At 41.5% G+C, this 21,490-nt stretch overlaps 12 non-coding genes across 12 annotated transcripts; 8 read left to right on the top strand and 4 right to left on the bottom strand.

Annotated features, from left to right (window-relative positions):
- Positions 1 to 673: 673 nt before the first annotated feature.
- Positions 674 to 745, top strand: trnaq-uug (transfer RNA glutamine (anticodon UUG)). Its single transcript has one exon. It is a non-coding gene; the product is annotated as a tRNA-Gln (tRNA).
- A 1,776-nt stretch (positions 746 to 2,521) lies between these two features.
- Positions 2,522 to 2,593, top strand: trnaq-uug (transfer RNA glutamine (anticodon UUG)). The gene has a single exon. It is a non-coding gene; the product is annotated as a tRNA-Gln (tRNA).
- Positions 2,594 to 3,345: 752 nt separating this feature from the next.
- Positions 3,346 to 3,418, top strand: trnak-cuu (transfer RNA lysine (anticodon CUU)). The gene has a single exon. It is a non-coding gene; the product is annotated as a tRNA-Lys (tRNA).
- A 6,942-nt stretch (positions 3,419 to 10,360) lies between these two features.
- Positions 10,361 to 10,432, bottom strand: trnaq-cug (transfer RNA glutamine (anticodon CUG)). The gene has a single exon. It is a non-coding gene; the product is annotated as a tRNA-Gln (tRNA).
- A 5,587-nt stretch (positions 10,433 to 16,019) lies between these two features.
- trnaq-uug (transfer RNA glutamine (anticodon UUG)) lies at positions 16,020 to 16,091 on the top strand. Its single transcript has one exon. It is a non-coding gene; the product is annotated as a tRNA-Gln (tRNA).
- A 1,743-nt stretch (positions 16,092 to 17,834) lies between these two features.
- Positions 17,835 to 17,906, bottom strand: trnap-ugg (transfer RNA proline (anticodon UGG)). Its single transcript has one exon. It is a non-coding gene; the product is annotated as a tRNA-Pro (tRNA).
- Positions 17,907 to 18,078: 172 nt separating this feature from the next.
- Positions 18,079 to 18,150, top strand: trnaq-uug (transfer RNA glutamine (anticodon UUG)). Its single transcript has one exon. It is a non-coding gene; the product is annotated as a tRNA-Gln (tRNA).
- An 854-nt stretch (positions 18,151 to 19,004) lies between these two features.
- On the top strand, positions 19,005 to 19,077 carry trnak-cuu (transfer RNA lysine (anticodon CUU)). Its single transcript has one exon. It is a non-coding gene; the product is annotated as a tRNA-Lys (tRNA).
- Positions 19,078 to 19,379: 302 nt separating this feature from the next.
- trnak-cuu (transfer RNA lysine (anticodon CUU)) lies at positions 19,380 to 19,453 on the top strand. Its single transcript has one exon. It is a non-coding gene; the product is annotated as a tRNA-Lys (tRNA).
- Positions 19,454 to 19,827: 374 nt separating this feature from the next.
- Positions 19,828 to 19,899, bottom strand: trnaq-cug (transfer RNA glutamine (anticodon CUG)). Its single transcript has one exon. It is a non-coding gene; the product is annotated as a tRNA-Gln (tRNA).
- Positions 19,900 to 20,391: 492 nt separating this feature from the next.
- trnap-cgg (transfer RNA proline (anticodon CGG)) lies at positions 20,392 to 20,463 on the bottom strand. The gene has a single exon. It is a non-coding gene; the product is annotated as a tRNA-Pro (tRNA).
- A 171-nt stretch (positions 20,464 to 20,634) lies between these two features.
- trnaq-uug (transfer RNA glutamine (anticodon UUG)) lies at positions 20,635 to 20,706 on the top strand. Its single transcript has one exon. It is a non-coding gene; the product is annotated as a tRNA-Gln (tRNA).
- Positions 20,707 to 21,490: the final 784 nt, after the last annotated feature.

Genomic DNA, 21,490 nt, shown 5'->3' with positions numbered 1-21,490 from the left:
TGTTACTGATCACTTGAGTGGTTGTTGTTTGAAAAACTGTTGGAAATCAAGTCAGTCACAAATGTAACAACTGTGTGTACGAGTAACAAAGTTATCATTGAAAATATGACTTATAAACATATGAGGAGCACAATTTGAAAATGAACTACTACATTGTATTTATAAATCCAAATTATGATTCACTCCTTTTTTTAATGCAAAAAACATTCAATGGTAAGTCAGACTGGTCGCTAACCACTCTAATGTTACAAGGAGGTTCCACCAAGACTTGAGCTTGGATCACCAGATTCAATGAAAATCTACAAAATCAAACAGTTGTTTCTAATTGTTCTAGGACTGATCTTGTAAACCCTTACTCCGTTTGTGCTTAAAGATGGTAGTGAATTCATTTTTTAGTTTAAAATCTCACATTTTATGAGATATGTTGGATAGTCATGTTGCAGGGTTTGTTGGTCTTGGACAAGTCCTTGTGTTAAAATGATAATTCTTGTTTTCAGTCATGACTTTTCCCCTCGTACACACAGTCACAAGTCTTGTCTCTTTTTACTTTAGATTTTATTTAAACATTTCCCTCCATTTTCCCGACAACTTACACTCAAGGTGTCAATGAAAATTTAGTAAATTTCATCAATACTGTGTACTATTGGATCACTTTATTTCACCTGTATATACAGGTTCCATGGTGTAATGGTTAGCACTCTGGACTTTGAATCCAGTAATCCGAGTTCAAGTCTTGGTGGAACCAACTTGACGTATTAAAGTGGCAAATTATTCGGTACTACCACTATATAACAAAAGTGTACGAGGGAAAAAGTACTTATTAAAAACGGAACTAAAGATTTAAGAGCTTGTCGAGGCCTCTCACACCAGAAGGGAAACTCAAAAGACATTGCTTACAAACCCTGCATCAACATTTCCCTACAAAACTCTTGGAATCCTGAGACTTTAAAAAATGACTAATTATAAATATCGGTTACCTTATTGCACTTTTAACATATTTAGATTCACTGACATTTCCATATATAGATGAACTAAGGGTTACCAGCTCAGTCCTAGAACAAACTGTGGTCATGCATTTAGGCTCCAATGTATAACACAAATGTAAAGATAACCGTGTGAACAAGGAAGAAAGTTATGATTGAAAATAGGATTTATAAACATGAAGGCTTGTTGAGGAATTGAAACCGGGACATCCTGCACTCACGGTGAAAAAAGTACGACTAGACCAAATGGTCTGGTTTCAGAGTCCAGAGTGCTAACCATTACACCATGGTACCTGTAAATGTTCATGATTGATTGATACTTTTATTAGTAGTTTGCACAGTACAGTACATATTCCGTACAATTGACCACTAAATGGTAACACCCGAATAAGTTTTTCAACTTGTTTAAGTCGGGGTCCACATTAATCAATTCATGGTACAACAATGTGATCCTACAGTACACAGTACTAAATTTAATTTGATAGATTGTTATTGATTTCTTGAGTGTGTGATGTCAGAAAAAGGTGATAAAAGTTCAAAATTTAGTTCACAGTCAAAAATCTAACCTGCGGGAGAGTCGTCAACTTGAAGCGTCCCTCTGTGTCGGACTCTCTTGTTGTCATGTGACATGTCTGTAATGATTTTGCTGACGAGTTTATCTTGCCTCTGATTGGCCCGTCTGTAATGCTTCGTTCTAAACTTTGCCACTCATCATGGATTTTCTCCATACGTATGGATGTTGTCAATCATCTAGGTCATTGTATTTTCTCCATACGTTCTCTCTCTCATCTTCTCTCTATGTAGCTTTGATGTAAGCTACCTCGCTATATGTGATGGGTCAAAAAGTAACAAAGCTACAGGAAAAGCTACTCTTAAAAAAAAGTGCTAAGTAACTGGCAAGCTCCTGAAAAATGGAGTTGAGCTACATAGCTTAGCTACATCTAGCTTGTTACTGCCCATCACTGCATGTATATAAATATATGTTTATATATACCACGCTCTGACCCAAGATTTTCCAACAAATTCAATGAAATGTGAGATTTTAATAGGGGACACAATCTGAAACCCGGTTGTCTTATTGTTGTTTTTAAGATATTTTGTTTTACTGACATTTTCATACATAGATGAACTAAGGGTTATCAGCTCAGTCTTGGAACAAACTGTGGTCATACATTTAGGTACCACTGTTATTGATCCCTTGAGAGTGTGATGTTTTAAAAAAAATGTTAAAATCAAGTCTAAAGTCAAAAATACAGTAACAACTGTGTGTCTGAGAAAGAAAGTTATGATTGCAAAAAGGAGTACTATAGACGGCTTGTCCAAGAATTGAACCTGGGACCTCTCACACCCGAAGAGAGAATCATACGACTAGACCAACAAGCCCTGCATACTTAGTTGCCCAACTAATCTCATGAAATGTGAAATTGTTGTGGTAAACAAAATTTTCATTTACTACCATTTTCATGAACAAATGTCAAACAAAATCTGTTATATCCAATCAAGTACTCTTTACTGCAGAATCATTTTGCTTATATACAGGTTCAATGGTGTAATGGTTAGCACTCTGGACTTTGAATCCAGTGATCCAAGTTCAAGTCTTGGTGGAACCTAAATGCTAGATTTGAATGGCAAATTTTTCATTAATACAGCTATATTTAGTTTGATAGATTTTAATGGATTCCTTAAATGTGTGATGTCTGAAAAATTGTTCAAAATCAAGTCTGAAGTCACAAATGTAATGACACATGTTTGTACCAGGGAAATATTTGACCGAAGTGAGAATCATACGACTAGACCAATAAGCCCTGTAAAATAATGTGGCATAAATCTTTGAAAAAAAATACAATATTTTATTGGTGACACTATTTGAAACTGTGCTTTTAACACATATTTTGATTGACTACCATTTTCATGCATAAATGAACTGAGGGTTTACGACCTCAGTCCTAGAACTAATAGAGCTCGTAAGTTGAGACACAACTGTATTTATTTCGGATGTTTTCATTGATGTCTTGAGTGTGTGATGTATGGAATATTAAATGGCAAAAGCTCAAAATGCTCCACCCGAAAACTAAAATGGCTCAACCCAAAACGCTGCAACATGAAACAAAGTAACTTCAAATGAATCAATACAAAAAACGGTAATGATGTGCGAGTTTGCATTCTTCTACTAACTAAAATGGCTCAACCCAAACCGCTGACAACACGAAACGTCGCAATACAAAATGCTACAACAGCTGCAACACCAAATGACGCAACATGACTGTAACACAAAACACCATCAACACAAAACGATGTAGCACAAAATGCTACATGAATATTTTTGTACAGTGACTATTAATTATCAGATTAGAATATGTTAGCCTGGCTAGCTCAGTCGGTAGAGCATGAGACTCTTAATCTCAGGGTCGTGGGTTCGAGCCCCACGTTGGGCGGTTGAACTTTGCCAAGGAAATTCAACATGAGACGTGCCCCACTTCTCTTAAATCAATAAAAAAAACTGTAGCGATGTGCAAGTTCGCATTCTTCTGCTCAACTCACTTAATTATTAATATTTTTCTTTTTGTACAGTAATAATCAATAAAGAGCGCATATGTGGCGAAGAAACACCGCAGCACATGACAACATGACATGAAACGCATCAAACTTAAACACCAACAGCACAAAATGCTGCACCCGAAAACTAAAATGGCTCAACCCAAAACGCTGCAACATGAAATAATGCAACATAAAATGCCGACAACACGAAATGTCGTGGCACGAAACGTCGCAACACGAAATGCTGCAACAGTTGTGACACCAAACGGCGCAACATGAAATACCGCGACCCAAATCATGAAACATCATAACACAAAACGCAGTCAACACGAAACGTTGCAACACAAAATGCTACATGTACATTTTTGTACAGTATCAATCACTTATCACGGTTCTGGATCTAGCTCAGTCGGTAGAACATGAGACTTCTAATATCAGGGTCGTGAATTCGAGTCTCACGCTGGGCGTTTGAATTTTGCCAAAGAAATTCATATCACGAGACGGTGCAATTTCAAATAAGTCAATTAAAAAAACTGTAACGATGTGCGAGTTCGCATTCTTCTGTTGAATTCACTTTATTAATAATATTTTTCTTTTTGTACAGTAATAATCAATAAAGAGCGCATGTATAACTAAGAATGTTTTAAAGTTTAAAATCACATAAAAAGACAACTGTGTGTACGAGGTAAAAAGGTAGGAATAAAAACATGACTCATAAACATATAAGGGACACAATCTGAAAATGGACAAGAAACTATTCTTCACAGAAATGTTGTTTATTTGCATTTTTCATAGGTGCATTGATCAAATGGAGGTGATATTAAACACTAATGACTTCAATGTTTAAAGAACATTGAAGTCATTAGTTAGTCATAGGGTTAGGGTTAACCCTAACCCTAACCATCACTGGATTCAGAGTCCAGAATGCCAACCATTACACCATGGAACCTGTGTAAATTGTCAGTAAAAGAAATTGATCCTTCAGTAAACAGTATTGATGAACTTTGAAATATTTTTATTGACACCTTGAGTGTAAGTTGTCAGAAAAATGGAGGGAAACGTTTTAATTAAGTCCAAAGTTAAAAAAAGACAAGACTTGAGACTGTGTGTACGAGGGGACAAATCATGACTGAAAACAAGAATAATAAACACAAGTGCTCGTCCAAGTTCAACAAATCTCATGAAATGTGAGATTTTAATAGGGGACACGATCTGAAATATTGTAACCAACAGTTTTTTAATTCATTTTGATTAATTCATACATGAAAAAAGCAGTGAATCCAAATTTGGGTTAAAAGTGCAATTTTTTAACCCAGTTTAAGACTGCCTCCCCTTTTAAAATCTCACATTTTATTAGAGATTTGTTCGGCAATCCTGTTGCAGGGTTTGTTGGTCTTGGACAAGTCCTTGTGTTAAAATTATAACTCCTGTTTTCAGTCATGACTTTTCCCCTCGTACACACAGTCACAAGTCTTGTTTTTGTTTACTTGAGACTTGATTTAAACGTTTCCCTCCATTTTCCTGACAACTTACACTCTAAGTGTCTATGAGAATATATCAAGAGCATAGATAATAATATTTTTGAAACTGTACTAAAACATTGTATTTTAGAATCCCTCTCGTTTTAGTGCAAACATTAAACAAACGGAGGTCATACTAACCAATCTACTGTTACAAGAAGGTTCCACCAATACTTCAACTTGAATCACTGGATTCAGAGTCCAGAGTGCTTCTGCGTGGACGTGATCTGCCCTGCTAAGACTGTTCGGTGCTACCCTAATAACAAACTCTGGGTAACACAAGAAGTTAAAGCTGTCCTCAACAAGAAGAAAGCTGCCTTCAGGAGTGGAGACAGGGAGGCAATGAGAGCAGCACAGCGTGAGGTGAAACGACGCGTGAGGGAGGCTAAGGACAGCTACAGGAAGAAGCTGGAGCAGAAGCTGCAGCAGAACAACATGAGGGAGGTCTGGGAAGGTGTGAAAACCATCACAGGCCACAAGACAAAGACCAGAGCTGTTGTGGGGACAATAGAGAGGGCCAATTAGATGAATAACTTCTTTAACCGGTTTAACCAGCCCGTGTCCTCTCCATCCCCCACTTCCCATCACAGCCAACCCCTCTTCTGCTCCCCTCAACGCACCTCCCCCCCAGCCATGGCAGCACCCCCCTCCATCACCTCTACGCAGACATTAGTCATCTCTGCGGACCAGGTCAGAGGTCAACTGAGGAAGCTACAGCCAAGGAAAGCAGCAGGCCCCGAGAAGCTGTGCCCCCGACTCCTGAAGACCTGTGCTGCAAAACTGGGTGAACCACTTCAAAGGATCTTCAACCTCAGCCTGCAGCTGGGAAGAGTGCCCACCCTCTGGAAGACGTCATGCATCGTTCCAGTTCCCAAAAAGAACTGCCCCAGTGAGCTGAACGACTATAGACCAGTGGCGCTCACCTCTCATCTAATGAAGACATTGGAGCGGCTATTTCTCAGCCTCCTCAGACCACAGGTGCAACATGCCCAGGACAGCCTGCAGTTTGCGTACCAGGAAGGCGTTGGTGTGGAGGATGCTATCCTTTACGTGCTGCATCGAGCCCACTCACACCTGGATAAGGGAAATGGCACAGTGAGGATCCTGTTCCTGGACTTCTCGAGTGCCTTTAATACCATCCAGCCCCGCCTCCTTCAGGACAAGCTCTACAAAATGCAAGTGGACCCTTGCCTGGTTGCCTGGATTTCGAACTACCTCACCGACAGGCCACAGTACGTCAGACTGAAGGACATCACGTCTGACACTGTGATCAGCAGCACCGGAGCACCGCAGGGAGCGGTGCTGGCCCCTCTTCTCTTCACCCTGTACACCGCTGACTTCTGCTACAACTCAGAGCTGTGTCACATCCAGAAGTACGCGGATGACACAGCCATCGTCGGGTGCATCAGGGACGGCAGAGAGGAGGAGTTTCGGAACCTGGTGAGGGACTTTGTTGTCTGGTGCCACACGAACGTCTTGCAGCTCAATCCGTCAAAGACCAAGGAGCTGGTCATTGACTTTGGGAGGTCGAGTCCACGGTCACAACCTATTGTGATCGAGGGAGTTGAGGTACAGACCGTGGACTCATTCAAGTACCTCGGGGTTTGGGTGGACAATAAGCTGGACTGGACTGTTAACACGGACCACCAGTACAAGAAAGGACAGAGCAGGCTGTACTTCCTCAGGAGACTGCATTCCTTCAACATTTGTAGAAAACCCCTGTGGATGTACTACCAGTCTGTGGTTGCCAGTGTTCTGTTCTACATGGTAGTGTGCTGGGGGGGCAGTACATCTAAGAAGGATAGCTCCAGACTTGAGAAACTGATCAGGCGGGCCGGTTCTACAATCGGAATGAAACTGGACTCACTGGTGACGGTGGCAGAGAAGAGGACTGTGGACAAACTAGTGAGCATCCTGGATGATGCCAGTCACCCTCTCCATAGCGTTATCAGTAGCCAGAGGAGCCTGTTCAGTGCTAGACTGCTTCATCCCAAGTGCAGGACTAATAGACTCAAGAACTCCTTTTTACCACACGCCATTAGACTGTACAACTCCTCTCTGGGACGGGGGACGGAGGGTACTAGGATGACAGGGGATACATTGATTGATTGATTGATACTTTTATTAGTAGATTGCACAGTACAGTACATATTCCGTACAATTGACCACTAAATGGTAACACCCGAATAAGTTTTTCAACTTGTTTAAGTCGGGGTCCACGTTAATGCAAAACATTAACAGTGCAATACATTTTCATAACATGGTCACTACTGCCTACTTTGTCTTGTTATATTCTTATTTTACTGTTATATTGTTATTCCCATTGTTTTTATTCTTTTTGTAATATTTCTCTATTTTGTTTCCTTTTAAACCCTCACTATTTACTTTTTACTTTTTTTTAAAATTGATCTCAACTCTGTACACTGCTGCTGGAATTTTAATTTTCCTGAAGGAATCAATAAAGTACTATCTATCTATCTATCATTACACCATGGAACCTGTAAACATTCATGTACAACAATGTGATCCTACAGTACTCAGTACTAGATCTGATTTGAAAGATTGTCATTGATTCCTTGAGTGTGTGATGTCAGAAAAAGGTGATAAAAGTTCAAAATTTAGTTCACAATCAAAAATCTAACCTGCGAGAGAGTCGTCCACTTGAAGCGTCCCTCTGTCTCGGACTCTCTTGTTGTCATGTGACATGAGAGCATGTCTGTAATGATTTTGCTTGCGAGTTTATCTTGCCTCTGATTGGCTCGTCTGTAATGTTTCGCCCTAACCTTAGCCAATCATCATGGACTTTCTCCATACGCATGGATGTTGTCAATCATCAAGGTCATTGTATTTTCTTCGTACGTTCTCTCTCTCATCTACTCTCTATGTAGCTTTGATGTAAGCTACCTCGCTATATGGGTCTTAGGAAAGCGACTCGTACAAAAATGTGCTAAGTAACTGCCAAAATAGTGGAAAATGTAGTTGAGCTACATAGCTTAGCTACAACTAGCTTGTTACTGTCCATCACTACATGTATATAAATATATGTTTATATAGACCAAGACCTGAAACAAGATTGTCCAACTAATTTCATTAAATGTGTGATTTTAATAGGCAACACAATCTGAAACTCGGTTACCTTATTGAACTTTTAAAAATATTTAGATTCACTGACATTTTCATACATAGATGGACTAAGGGTTACCAGCCCAGTCTTAGAACAAACTGTGGTCATAAATATAGGTACCCCTGTTAGTGGTCCCTTGAGTGTGTGATGTTTAAAACATTTTTTTAAATCAAGTCTAAAGTCACAAATACAGTAACAACTGTGTGTCTGAGAAAGAAAGTTATGATTGCTAAAAGGAGTACTAAAGAGGGCTTGTCAGGGTATTGAACTCGGGACCTTCCACACCCGAAGCGAGAAACATACGACTAGACCAACAAGCCCTGCGTACATGTTTGCCCAACTAATCTCATGAAATGTAAATCAGAGGACACAATCTGCAATGTTGTGATAAACTCTTAACCAACATTTTAATTTACTACCATTTTCATGAACATATGTCAAACAAAATCTGTTATATCCAATCAAGTACTCGTAAGCTCGTAAGTTGAGACACAACTGTATTTATTTCGGATGTTTTTATTGACCTCTTGAGTGTGTGATGTATGGAATATTAAATGGCAAAAGCTCAAAATGCTCCACCCGAAAACTAAAGTGGCTCAACCCAAAATGCTGCAACATGAAACAACGCAACTTCAAATAAATCAATTAAAAAACTGTAACGATGTACGAGTTGGCTTTTTTCTACTAACTAAAATGGCTCAACCCAAAACGCTGACAACACGAAACGTCGCAATACAAAATGCTACAACAGCTGCAACACCAAATGACGCAACATGACTGTAACACAAAACACCATCAACACAAAACAATGCAACACAAAATGCGACATGAATATTTTTGTACAGTGACGATTAATTACCGGATTAGATGATGCGAGTCCGACTACCTCAGTCGGTAGAGCATGAGACTCTTAATCTCAGGGCCGTGGGTTCGAGCCCCACGTTGCGCGGTTGAAGTTTTTGCCATGGAAATTCAACACGGGACAGTGCTAAACTTCTAATAAAAAAAAAATAAAAAAAACTGTAAGGATGTGCAAAACGCTGCAACATGAAATGCGGACAACATGAAATAGCGCGGCCCAAATCATGAAACATTGTAACACAAAACGCCATCAACACGAAATGTTCCAACACAAAATGCTACATGAATATTTTTGTATGTTAACAATCACTCTCAAGGGTGTTTATGCGCGTCCAGCTAGCTCAGTCGGTAGAGCATAAGTCACTTAATCGCAGGGTTGTGGGCTCAAGCCCTACGTTGGGTGATGAAATTTTGCCAAGGAAATGCAACATGAGACGGCGCTCCACTTGTCATAAATCAATAAAAAAAAAACTGTAGCGATGTACGAGTTGATATTCTTCAGTTAAACTCACTTAATTAATAAAATGTTTCTTTTCGTACAGTAATAATCAATAAAGAGCGCATATGTAACTAAGAAACGCCGCAGCACATAACAACGTGACATGAAACGTGTCAAACTTAAACTTCAACAGCACAAAATGCTTCACCCGAAAACTAAAATGGCTCAACGCAAAACGCTGCAACATGAAACAACGCAACATGAAATGCCGAAAACACGAAATGTCGTGGCACGAAACGTCGCAACACGAAAAGCTGAAACAGCTGCGACACCAAATGGCGCAACATGAAATAGCGCCACCCAAATCATGAAACATCATAACACAAAACGCCATCAACACGAAACGTTGTAACACAAAATGCTACATGGACAGTAACCATCACTTATCACGGTTCTCCAGGCAGGCCCGGCTAGCTCATTCGGTAGAGCATGAGACTCTTAATCTCAGGGTCGTGTGTTCGACCCCCACGTTTGGCGAGACGGTGCGACACTTCAAATAAATCAATTAAAAAAACTGTAACGATGTGCGAGTTTGCTTTCTTCTGCTAAACTCACTTAATTAATAATATTTTTCTGTTTGTACAGTAATAATCAATAAAGAGAGCATATGTAACCAAGAAAGTTTTAAATCAAGTTTAAAATCACATAAAAAGACAACTGTGTGTACGAGGGAAAATGCTAAGAATAAAAACATGACTCATAAACATATAAGGGACACAATCTGAAAATGGACAAGAAACTATTGTTCACAGAAACGTTGTTTAATTGCATTTTTTACAGAAGCATTAATTAAATGACAGTGATTCAGAACACTAATCACTCTAAGGTTTCAAGAAGGTTCCACCAAGACTTGAACTTGGATCACTGGATTCAGAGTCCAGAGGGCTAACCATTACACCATGGAACCTGTAAATGTACATGTAAAACTATGTCATCCTGTGATGTCTGAAAAAAGGTAAAAGTTTATAATCTCTGAGCTGCAACCTTATCGTGGTAGAGGAGTTTGCGTGTCCCAATGATCCTAGGAGCTATGTTGTCCGGGGGCATAAAGCCCCCTGGTAGGGTCTCCCAAGGCAAACAGGTTCTAGGTGAGGGATCAGACAAAGAGCAGCTCGAAGACCTTTATGAAGAAGAAACATCATGGACCCAGATTTCCCTCGCCCGGACGCGGGTCACCGGGGCCCCCCTCTGGAGCCAGGCCCGGAGGTGGGGCACGATGGCGAGCGCCTGGTAGCCGGGCCTGTTCCCATGGGGCCCGGCCGGGCACAGCCCGAAGAGGCAACGTGGGTCACCCCTCCAATGGGCTCACCACCCATAGCAGGGGCCATAGAGGTCGGGTGCATTGTGAGCTGGGCGACAGCCGAAGGCAGGGCACTTGGCGGTCCGATCCTCGGCTACAGAAGCTAGCTCTTGGGACGTAGAACGTCACGTCACTGGGGAGGAAAGAGCCTGAGCTAATGCGCGAAGTCGAGAAATTCCGGCTGGATATAGTCGGACTCACTTCGACGCACAGCAAGGGCTCTGGAACCACTTCTCTCGAGAGGGATTGGACCCTCTTCCACTCTGGCGTTGCCGGCAGTGAGAGGCGACGGGCTGGGGTGGCAATTCTTGTTTCCCCCCGGCTCAAAGCCTGTACGTTGGAGTTCAACCCAGTGGACGAAAGGGTAGCCTCCCTCCGCCTTCGGGTGGGGGGACGGGTCCTGACTGTTGTTTGTGCTTATGCACCAAACAGCAGTTCAGAGTACCCACCCTTTTTGGGAACGCTCGAGGGAGTACTGGAAAGTGCTCCCCCGGGTGATTCCCTTGTCCTACTGGGAGACTTCAACGCTCACGTTGGCAACGACAGTGACACCTGGAGAGGCGTGATTGGGAAGAATGGCCGCCCGGATCTGAACCCGAGTGGTGTATTGTTATTGGACTTTTGTGCTCGTCACAGTTTGTCCATAACAAACACCATGTTCAAACATAAGGGTGTCCATATGTGCACTTTGCACCAGGACACCCTAGGCCGCAGTTCCATGATCGACTTTGTAGTTGTGTCATCGGATTTGCGGCCTCATGTTATGGACACTCGGGTGAAGAGAGGGGCGGAGCTTTCTACCGATCACCACCTGGTGGTGAGTTGGCTGCGATGGTGGGGGAGGATGCCGGACAGACCTGGGAGGCCCAAACGCATTGTGAGGGTCTGCTGGGAACGTCAGGCAGAGTCTCCTGTCAGACAAAGTTTCAATTCCCACCTCCGGAAGAACTTTGAACATGTCACGAGGGAGGTGCTGGACATTGAGTCCGAGTGGACCATGTTCCGCACCTCTATTGTCGAGGCGGCAGATCGGAGCTGTGGCCGCAAGGTAGTTGGTGCCTGTCGGGGCGGCAATCCTAAAACCCCTTGGTGGACACCAACGGTGAGGGATGCCGTCAAGCTGAAGAAGGAGTCCTATCGGGTCCCTTTGGCTCATAGGACTCCGGAGGCAGTGGACAGGTACCGACAGGCCAAGCGGTGTGCAGCTTCAGCGGTCGCGGAGGCAAAAACTCGGACATGGGAAGAGTTCGGGGAAGCCATGGAAAACGACTTCCGGACGGCTTCGAAGCGATTCTGGACCACCGTCCGCCGCCTCAGGAAGGGGAAGCAGTGCACTATCAACACCGTGTATGGTGCGGATGGTGTTCTGCTGACCTCGACTGCGGATGTTGTGGATAGGTGGAAGGAATACTTCGAAGACCTCCTCAATCCCACCAACACGTCTTCCTATGAGGAAGCAGTGCCTGGGGAATCTGTGGTGGTCTCTCCTATTTCTGGGGCTGAGGTCGCTGAGGTAGTTAAAAAGCTCCTCGGTGGCAAGGCCCCAGGGGTGGACGAGATCCGCCCGGAGTTCCTTAAGGCTCTGGATGCTGTGGGGCTGTCTTGGTTGACAAGACTTTGCAGCATCGCGTGGACATCGGGGGCGGTACCTCTGGATTGGCAGACCGGGTGGTTCCTCTCTTTAAGAAGGGGGACCAGAGGGTGTGTTCCAACTATCGTGGGATCACACTCCTCAGCCTTCCCGGTAAGGTTTATTCAGGTGTACTGGAGAGGAGGCTACGTCGAATAGTCGAACCTCGGATTCAGGAGGAACAGTGTTGTTTTCGTCCTGGTCGTGGAACTGTGGACCAGCTCTATACTCTCGGCAGGGTTCTTGAGGGTGCATGGGAGTTTGCCCAACCAGTCTACATGTGCTTTGTGGACTTGGAGAAGGCATTCGACCGTGTCCCTCGGGAAGTCCTGTGGGGAGTGCTCAGAGAGTATGGGGTATCGGACTGTCTTATTGTGGCGGTCCGTTCCCTGTACGATCAGTGCCAGAGCTTGGTCCGCATTGCCGGCAGTAAGTCGAACACATTTCCAGTGAGGGTTGGACTCCGCCAAGGCTGTCCTTTGTCACCGATTCTGTTCAAAACTTTTATGGACAGAATTTCTAGGCGCAGTCAAGGCGTTGAGGGGTTCCGGTTTGGTAACCGCAGGATTAGGTCTCTGCTTTTTGCAGATGATGTGGTCCTGATGGCTTCATCTGACCGGGATCTTCAGCTCTCGCTGGATCGTTTCGCAGCCGAGTGTGAAGCGACCGGAATGAGAATCAGCACCTCCAAGTCCGAGTCCATGGTTCTCGCCCGGAAAAGGGTGGAGTGCCATCTCCGGGTTGGGGAGGAGACCCTGCCCCAAGTGGAGGAGTTCAAGTACCTAGGAGTCTTGTTCACGAGTGGGGGAAGAGTGGATCGTGAGATCGACAGGCGGATCGGTGCGGCGTCTTCAGTAATGCGGACGTTGTACCGGTCCGTTGTGGTGAAGAAAGAGCTGAGCCGGAAGGTAAAGCTCTCAATTTACCGGTCGATCTACGTTCCCAACCTCACCTATGGTCATGAGCTTTGGGTCATGACCGAAAGGATAAGATCACGGGTACAAGCGGCCGAAATGAGTTTCCTCCGCCGTGTGGCGGGGCTCTCCCTTAGAGATAGGGTGAGAAGCTCTGCCATCCGGGAGGAACTCAAAGTAAAGCCGCTGCTCCTTCACATCGAGAGGAGCCAGATGAGGTGGTTCGGGCATCTGGTCAGGATGCAACCCGAACGCCTCCCTAGGGTGGTGTTTAGGGCACGTCCAACCGGTATGAGGCCACGGGGAAGACCCAGGACACGTTGGGAAGACTATGTCTCCCGGCTGGCCTGGGAACGCCTCGGGATCCCCCGGGAAGAGCTAGACGAAGTGGCTGGGGAGAGGGAAGTCTGGGTTTCCCTGCTTAGGCTGTTGCCCCCGCGACCCGACCTCGGATAAGCGGAAGATGATGGATGGATGATGGATGGATGGTTTATAATCATGTTAAAAGTCAAAACAGGAAAATAAATGTGATTATGTGTGTACAAGGTAAAAAGTAATGACTGAAAACAGGACTTAAAGATTTAAGAGCTTCTCTGGAATTTAAACTCAGGGACTCTCCCACCCTAAGGCAGTGGTCTGCAACCTGCGGCTCCAGAGCCGCATGTGGCTCTTCAGCACCACCTGGGTGGCTCCCTGGAGCTTTTTCAGTGAGGCGGTATAGCACGGTTGGTAGAGTGGCCGTGCCGGCAACTTGAGGGTTGCAGGTTCGATTCCCGCTTCCGCCATCCTAGTCACTGCTGTTGTGTCCTTGGGCAAGACACTTTACCCACCTGCTCCCAGTGCCACCCACACTGGTTTAAATGTAACTTAGATATTGGGTTTCACTATGTAAAGCGCTTTGAGTCACTAGAGAAAAGCGTTATATAAATATAATTCACTTCACTTCAAAAATGTATGAAAATAAAAAAGATGGGGGAAAAAAATATTTTTCTTTTATTAGGGTTTCTGTAGGAGGAAACATGACACAAACCTCCCTAATTATTAGAAATCCCAGTGTTTATATCAAACATGATTCTCTGATGAGAGTATTTGGCGAGCACTGTTTGCTAATAATTTTTGCGGTCCTTGAAATCACCGTAGTTTCCTAACATATATAACTTTATTCAATGATACCAGAGAAACACATATTTAATGCCACTCATTCTTTGTCTCATTTTGTCCACCAAACCTTTTAAACTGTGTGTGAATGCTCAAAGGTGAGCTTTGTTGGTGTCATTGAATTGTGTGGAGTGCTTATCAAGCATGTTTGGTCATTGCATGACTGCAAGATAATTGATGCTAACAGGCTATTTAGGCTAGCTGTATGTACATATTACATCAGGAGTTGGGAACCTATGGCTCTAGAGCCAGATGTGGCTCTTTTGATGACTGCATCTGGCTCTCATATAAATCTTGGCTGAGATTGCTTAACACGATAAGTAATGAATAATTCCCTGGTAATCACGATGTTAATAACGTTCAAAATATAAAACATCCTCATGCATTTTGATCCATCCATCCATTGTCTTCCGCAACTGTCCAAAAAATAACAATGTTATTAAAAACAATTAGAGACTTAATATACTGTAAAAATATTGGTCTTACTTAAAAATTTGCACACATTTAGTTGTATTCAATGTTAAAAAAATATGATATGGCTCTCACTGAAATACATTTTAAAATATTTGGCTTTCATGGCTCTCTCAGCCAAAAAGGTTCCCGACCCTGCCCTAAGGGAACCTGAAAAGACAACACCAACAAGTCCTGGATCAAGATTTCCCAACAAATCTCATAAAATGTGAGATTTTAATAGAGACACAATCTGAAACTGGGTTACCTTTTTGCACTTTTAACACATATTTAGTTTCACTGACATTTTAATACATAGATGAACTAAGGGTTACCAGCTCAGTCCTAGAACAAACTGTGGTCATACATTTAGGTACCACTGTGTTTGATCCCTTGAGTGGTTGTTGTTTGAAAAACTGTTGGAAATCAAGTCAGTCACAAATGTAACAACTGTGTGTACGAGTAACAAAGTTATAATTGAAAATATGACTTATAAACATATGAGGAGCACAATTTGAAAATGAACTACTACATTGTATTTATAAATCCAAATTATGATTCACTCCTTTTTTTAATGCAAAAAACATTCAAAGGTAAGTCAGACTGGTCGCTAACCACTCTAATGTTACAAGGAGGTTCCACCAAGACTTGAACTTGGATCACCAGATTCAATGAAAATCTACAAAATCAAATAGTTGTTTCTAATTGTTCTAGGACTGATCTTGTAAACCCTTATTTCGTTCGTGCTTAAAGATGGTAGTGAATTCATTTTTTAGTTTAAAATCTCACATTTTATGAGATATGTTGGACAGTCATGTTGCACGGTTTGTTGGTCTTGGACAAGTCCTTGTGTTAAAATGATAATTCCTGTTTTCAGTCATGACTTTTCCCCTCGTACACACAGTCACAAGTCTTGTCTCTTTTTACTTTAGATTTTATTTAAACTTTTCCCGACAACTTACACTCAAAGTGTCAATGAAAATCTGGTAAATTTCATCAATACTGTGTACTGTTGGATCACTTTATTACACCTGTATATACAGGTTCCATGGTGTAATGGTTAGCACTCTGGACTTTGAATCCAGTGATCCAAGTTCAAGTCTTGGTGGAACCAAAATGCTAGATTTAAGTGGCAAATTTTTTCAATAATACAACTATATTTAGTTTGATAGATTTTAATGGATTCCTTAAACGTGTGATGTCTGAAAAATTGTTCAAAATCAAGTCTGAAGTCACAAATGTAATGACACATGTTTTTACCAGGGAAATATTTGACCGAAGTGAGAATCATACGACTAGACCAACAAGCCCTGTAAAATAACGTGGCATAAATCTTTGAAAAAAATAAAATATTTTAATAGATGACAATATCTGAAACTGTGCTTTTAACACATATTTTAATTGACTACCATTTTCATGCATAAATAAACTTAGGGTTTACGACCTCAGTCCTAGAACAAATACAGCTCGTAAGTTGAGACACAACTGTATTTATTTCGGATGTTTTCATTGATGTCTTGAGTGTGTGATGTATGGAATATTAAATGGCAAAAGCTCAAAATGCTGCACCCGAAAACTAAAATGGCTCAAACCAAAACGCTGCAACATGAAACAACGTAACTTCAAATAAATCAATAAAAAAAACGGTAACGATGTGCGAGTTTGCATTCTTCTACTAACTAAAATGGCTCAACCCAAAACGCTGACAACACGAAACGTCGCAATACAAAATGATACAACAGCTGCAACACCAAATGGCGCAACATGACTGTAACACAAAACACCATCAACACGAAACGATGTAACACAAAATGCTACATGAATATTTTTGTACAGTAACTTTTAATTATCAGATTAGAATATGTGAGCCTGGCTAGCTCAGTCGGTAGAGCATGAGACTCTTATTCTCAGGGTCGTGGGTTCGATCACCATGTTGGGTGGTTGAATTTTTCGCCACGGAAATCCAACACGGGACAGTGCTACACTTCTAATAAAAAAATAAATAAAAAAAACTGTAACGATGTGCAAAAGGCTGCAACATGAAATGCGGACAACATGAAATAGCGCGGCTCAAATCATGAAACATCGTAACACAAAACGCCATCAACACGAAACGTTCAAACAGAAAATGCTACTTGAATATTTTTGTACGGTAACAATCACTCCTCGAGAGGCCAAATGCAGGCCCGGCTACCTCAGTCGGTAGAGCATGATACTTTTAATCTTAGGGTCGTGGGTTTGAGTCCCGCGTTGGGCGATTCAATTTTGCCAAGGAAATTCAACATGAGACGGTGTTCCACTTCTCATAAATCAATAAAAAAAAACTGTAGCGATGTGCAAGTTCGCATTTTTCTGCTAAACTCACTTAATTAATAATATTTTTCTTTTTGTAGAGAAATAATCAATAAAGAGCGCATATGTGGCGAAGAAACACCGCAGCACATAACAACGTGACATGAAACGCATCAAACTTAAACACCAACAGCACAAAATGCTGCACCCGAAAACTAAAATGGCTCAACCCAAAAGTGGTACAAAGTACTGACTGAAAACAGGACTTGAACACTTTAGAGATTGTCCAAGATTTGATACCAGGGTCTATCGTACCTTAAGCAAAAATACAGGAGTAGACCAACAAGACCTGGAACAAGACTTTCTGGAAAATCTCATCAAACGTCAGATTTTAATAGGGGACACAATCTGAAACGTGATTACCTTATTGCACTTTTATACTTATTGATCCCTTGAGTGTGTGATGTTTGAAAAAAAATGTTCAAATCAAGCCTAAAGTCACAAATACAATGACAACTGTGTGAATGAGGAAGAAAGTTATGATTGCAAAAAGGAGTACTAAAGAGGGCTTGTCCGGGAATTGAACCCGGGACCTCTCGCACCCAAAGCGAGAATCATACGACTAGACCAACAAGCCCTGCATGCATGTTTTCCCAACTGATCTCATGAAATTTGAAATTAGGGGACACAATCTGAAATGTTGTGGCTAACTTTTGACCAACATTTTAATTTACTACCATTTTCATGAACAAATCTATTATATCCATTCAAGTCCTCTTTACCGCATGATATTTTTGTATATAAATACAGGTTCCATGGTGTAATGGTTAGCACTCTGGAATTTGAATCCAGTGATCCAAGTTCAAGTCTTGGTGGAACCAATTTACGGGAAATTAAGTACTATGGTAATCATTAATAATACTGTTATTGACAAAATATTTTGGAGAATTCATATATGTTTAAGAGTCCTTTCTTTATTCATAGTCATGTTTGGATCAGCTAGTACTTTTCAATATATATTCTGTATACCAGTTTCTCTTTGTCTACAGAAGTTTGTATTGTTTTAGTCATTGGAATGTGAAAGGGATACATCCCCCTCTTTATTCCTATTCTGTCTTGATGGTCCTTCTTACTCAGCATAGAAATAAACTGAGGGTTTAGCACCTCAATCCTAGAACAAATAGAGCTCGTAATTTGAGACACAACTGTATTTATTTCGGATGTTTTTATTGATCTCTTGAGTGTTTGATGTATGAAATATTAAATGGCAAAAGCCCAAAATGCTGCACCCGAAAACTAAAATGGCTCAACCCAAAACGCTGCAACATGAAACAACGCAAGATGAAATGCCGACAACACGAAATGTCGTGGCACGAAACATCGCAACACTAACAGTCATTCATTAAGGTAAAGCGGGAGACTCTTAATCTCAGGGTTGTGGGTACGAGCCCCACATTGGGCGATTGAATATTGCCAAAGAAATTCAACACGAGACATGTGACACTTTTAATAAATCAATAAACAAAAACTGTAACGATTTGCGAGTTTGCATTCTTCTACCAACTAAAATGGCTCAACCCAAAACGCTGCAACATGGAACGTCGCAATACAAAATGCTACAACAGCTGCAACATGACCGTAACACAAAACGCCATCAACACGAAACGATGTAACACAAAATGCTACATGAATATTTTTGTACAGTCACAAGTAATTTTCAAGGTAAACGATGCATGCCCGGCTAGCTCAGTCGGTAGAGCATGAGACTCTTAATCTCAGGGTCGTGGGTTCGAGCCCCACGTTGGGCGGTTACATTTTTTTCCAAAGAAATTCAACACAAACACGGCCACACTTCTAATAAATAAACAAAAACCTGTAACGATGTGCAAAACGCTGCAACATGAAACAACGCAACATGAAATGCTGACAACACAAAATGTCGTGGCACGAAATGTCACAACACAAAATGCTTTGACACCAAACGGCGCAACACGAAATAGCGCCACCCAAATCATGAAACATCATAACACAAAACACTGTCAACAAGAAACGTTGCAACACAAAATGCTACATGAACATTTTCGAACGGTATCACTCCCTTATCAAGGTTGTCCAGGCTACCTCAGTCGGTAGAGGATGAGACTCTTAATCTCAGGGTCGTGGGTTCGAGCCCCACGTTGGGCGTTGGAATTTTGCCAAAGAAATTCAATTCACGAGACGGTGCGACGCTTCAAATAAATCAACTAAAAAAACTGTAACGATGTGCGAGTTCGCATTCTTCTGTTGAATTCACTTTATTAATAAAATTTTTCTTTTTGTACAGTAATAATATGTAGCTTAGAAAGTTTAAAATCAAGTTTAAAATCACATAAAAAGACAACTGTGTGTAAGAGGGAAAAAGGTAGGAATAAAAACATGACTCATAAACATATAAGGGACACAATCTGAAAATGGACAAGGAACTATTCTTCACAGAAATGTTGTTTATTTGCATTTTTCACAGAAGCATTAATCAAATGACAGTGATACTGAATTCTTTTCACTCCAAGGTTACAAGAAGGTTCCACCAAGACTTGAACTTGGATCACTGGATTCAGAGTCCAGAGTGCTAACCATTACACCATGGAACCTGTAAATGTACATGTAAAACAATGTGATCCTACAGTACACAGTACTTGATTGGATTTGATAGATTGTCATTGATCCCTTGAGTGTGTGATGTCTGAAAAACATAGGTCGAAGTTTAAAATCAAGTTTTGGGTCAAAAGTACAAATAAATACGACTGAGTACGAGGTACAAAGTACTGACTGAAAACCGGACTTAAAAACTTTAGAGCTTTTCCAGGATTTGATACCAGGGTCTCTCGTACCTTACGCAAAAATACAGGAGTGGACCAACAAGACCTGGAACACGTCTTTACAGAAAACCTCATGAAACGTCAGATTTTAATAGGGGACACAATCTGAAACTTGATTACCTTATTGCACTTTTATACTTATTGATCCCTTGAGTGTGTGATGTTTGAAAAAATAAATGTTCAAATCAAGCCTAAAGTCACAAATACAATAACAACTATGTGAATGAGGAAGAAAGTTATGATTGCAAAAAGGAGTACTAAAGAGGGCTTGTCCGGGAATTGAACCCGGGACCTCTCGCACCCGAAGCGAGAATCATACGACTAGACCAACAAGCCAAGCATGCACATTTCCCCAACTGATCTCATCAAATGTGAAATTAGGGGACACAATCTGAAATGTTGTGGCAAACTTTTGACCAACATTTTAATTTACTACCATTTTCATGAACAAATCTATTATATCCATTCAAGTCCTCTTTACCGCATGACATTTTCTGGTTAAATACAGGTTCCATGGTGTAATGGTTAACACTCTGGACTTTGAATCCAGTGATCCAAGTTCAAGTCTTGGTGGAACCAATTTACGGTAAATTAAGTACTATGGTAATCATTAATAATACTGTTATTAATAAAATATTTTGGAGAATTCATATATGTTTAAAAGTCCTTTCTTTATTCATAGTCATGTTTGGATCAGCTAGTACTTTTCAATATATATTCTGTATACCAGTTTCTCTTTGTCTACAGAAGTCTGTATTGTTTTAGTCATTGGAATGTGAAAGGGATACATCCCCCTCTTTATTCCTATTCTGTCTTGATGGTCCTTCTTACTCAGCATAGAAATAAACTGAGGGTTTAGCACCTCAGTCCTAGAACAAATAGAGCTCGTAATTTGAGACATAACTGTATTTATTTTGGATGTTTTTATTGCTCTCTTGAGTGTTTGATGTATGAAATGTTAAATGGCAAAAGCCCAAAATGCTGCACCCGAAAACTAAAATGGCTCAACCCAAAATGCTGCAACATGAAACAACGCAAGATGAAACGCCGACAACACGAAATGTCGTGGCACGAAACATCGCAACAGTAACAGTCATTCATTAAGGTAGAGCATGAGACTCTTAATCTCAGGGTCGTGGGTTCGAGCCCCACGTTGGGCGATTGACTTTTGCCAAGGAAATTCAACACGATTCAGTGTGACACTTTTAATAAATCAATAAAAAAAACTGTAACGATGTGCGAGTTCACATTCTTCTACAACTAAAATGGCTCAACTCAAAACGCTGCAACATGAAATGCCGACAACACGAAACGTCGCAATACAGAATGCTACAACAGCTGCAACACCAAATGGCGCAACATG

Source organism: Nerophis ophidion, linkage group LG11, assembly GCF_033978795.1.
Source record: "Nerophis ophidion isolate RoL-2023_Sa linkage group LG11, RoL_Noph_v1.0, whole genome shotgun sequence".
Lineage (NCBI taxonomy): Eukaryota > Metazoa > Chordata > Actinopteri > Syngnathiformes > Syngnathidae > Nerophis > Nerophis ophidion.
The sequence above is the reverse complement of the archived record's forward strand: the minus strand, read 5'-3'. Positions and strand labels throughout refer to the sequence as shown.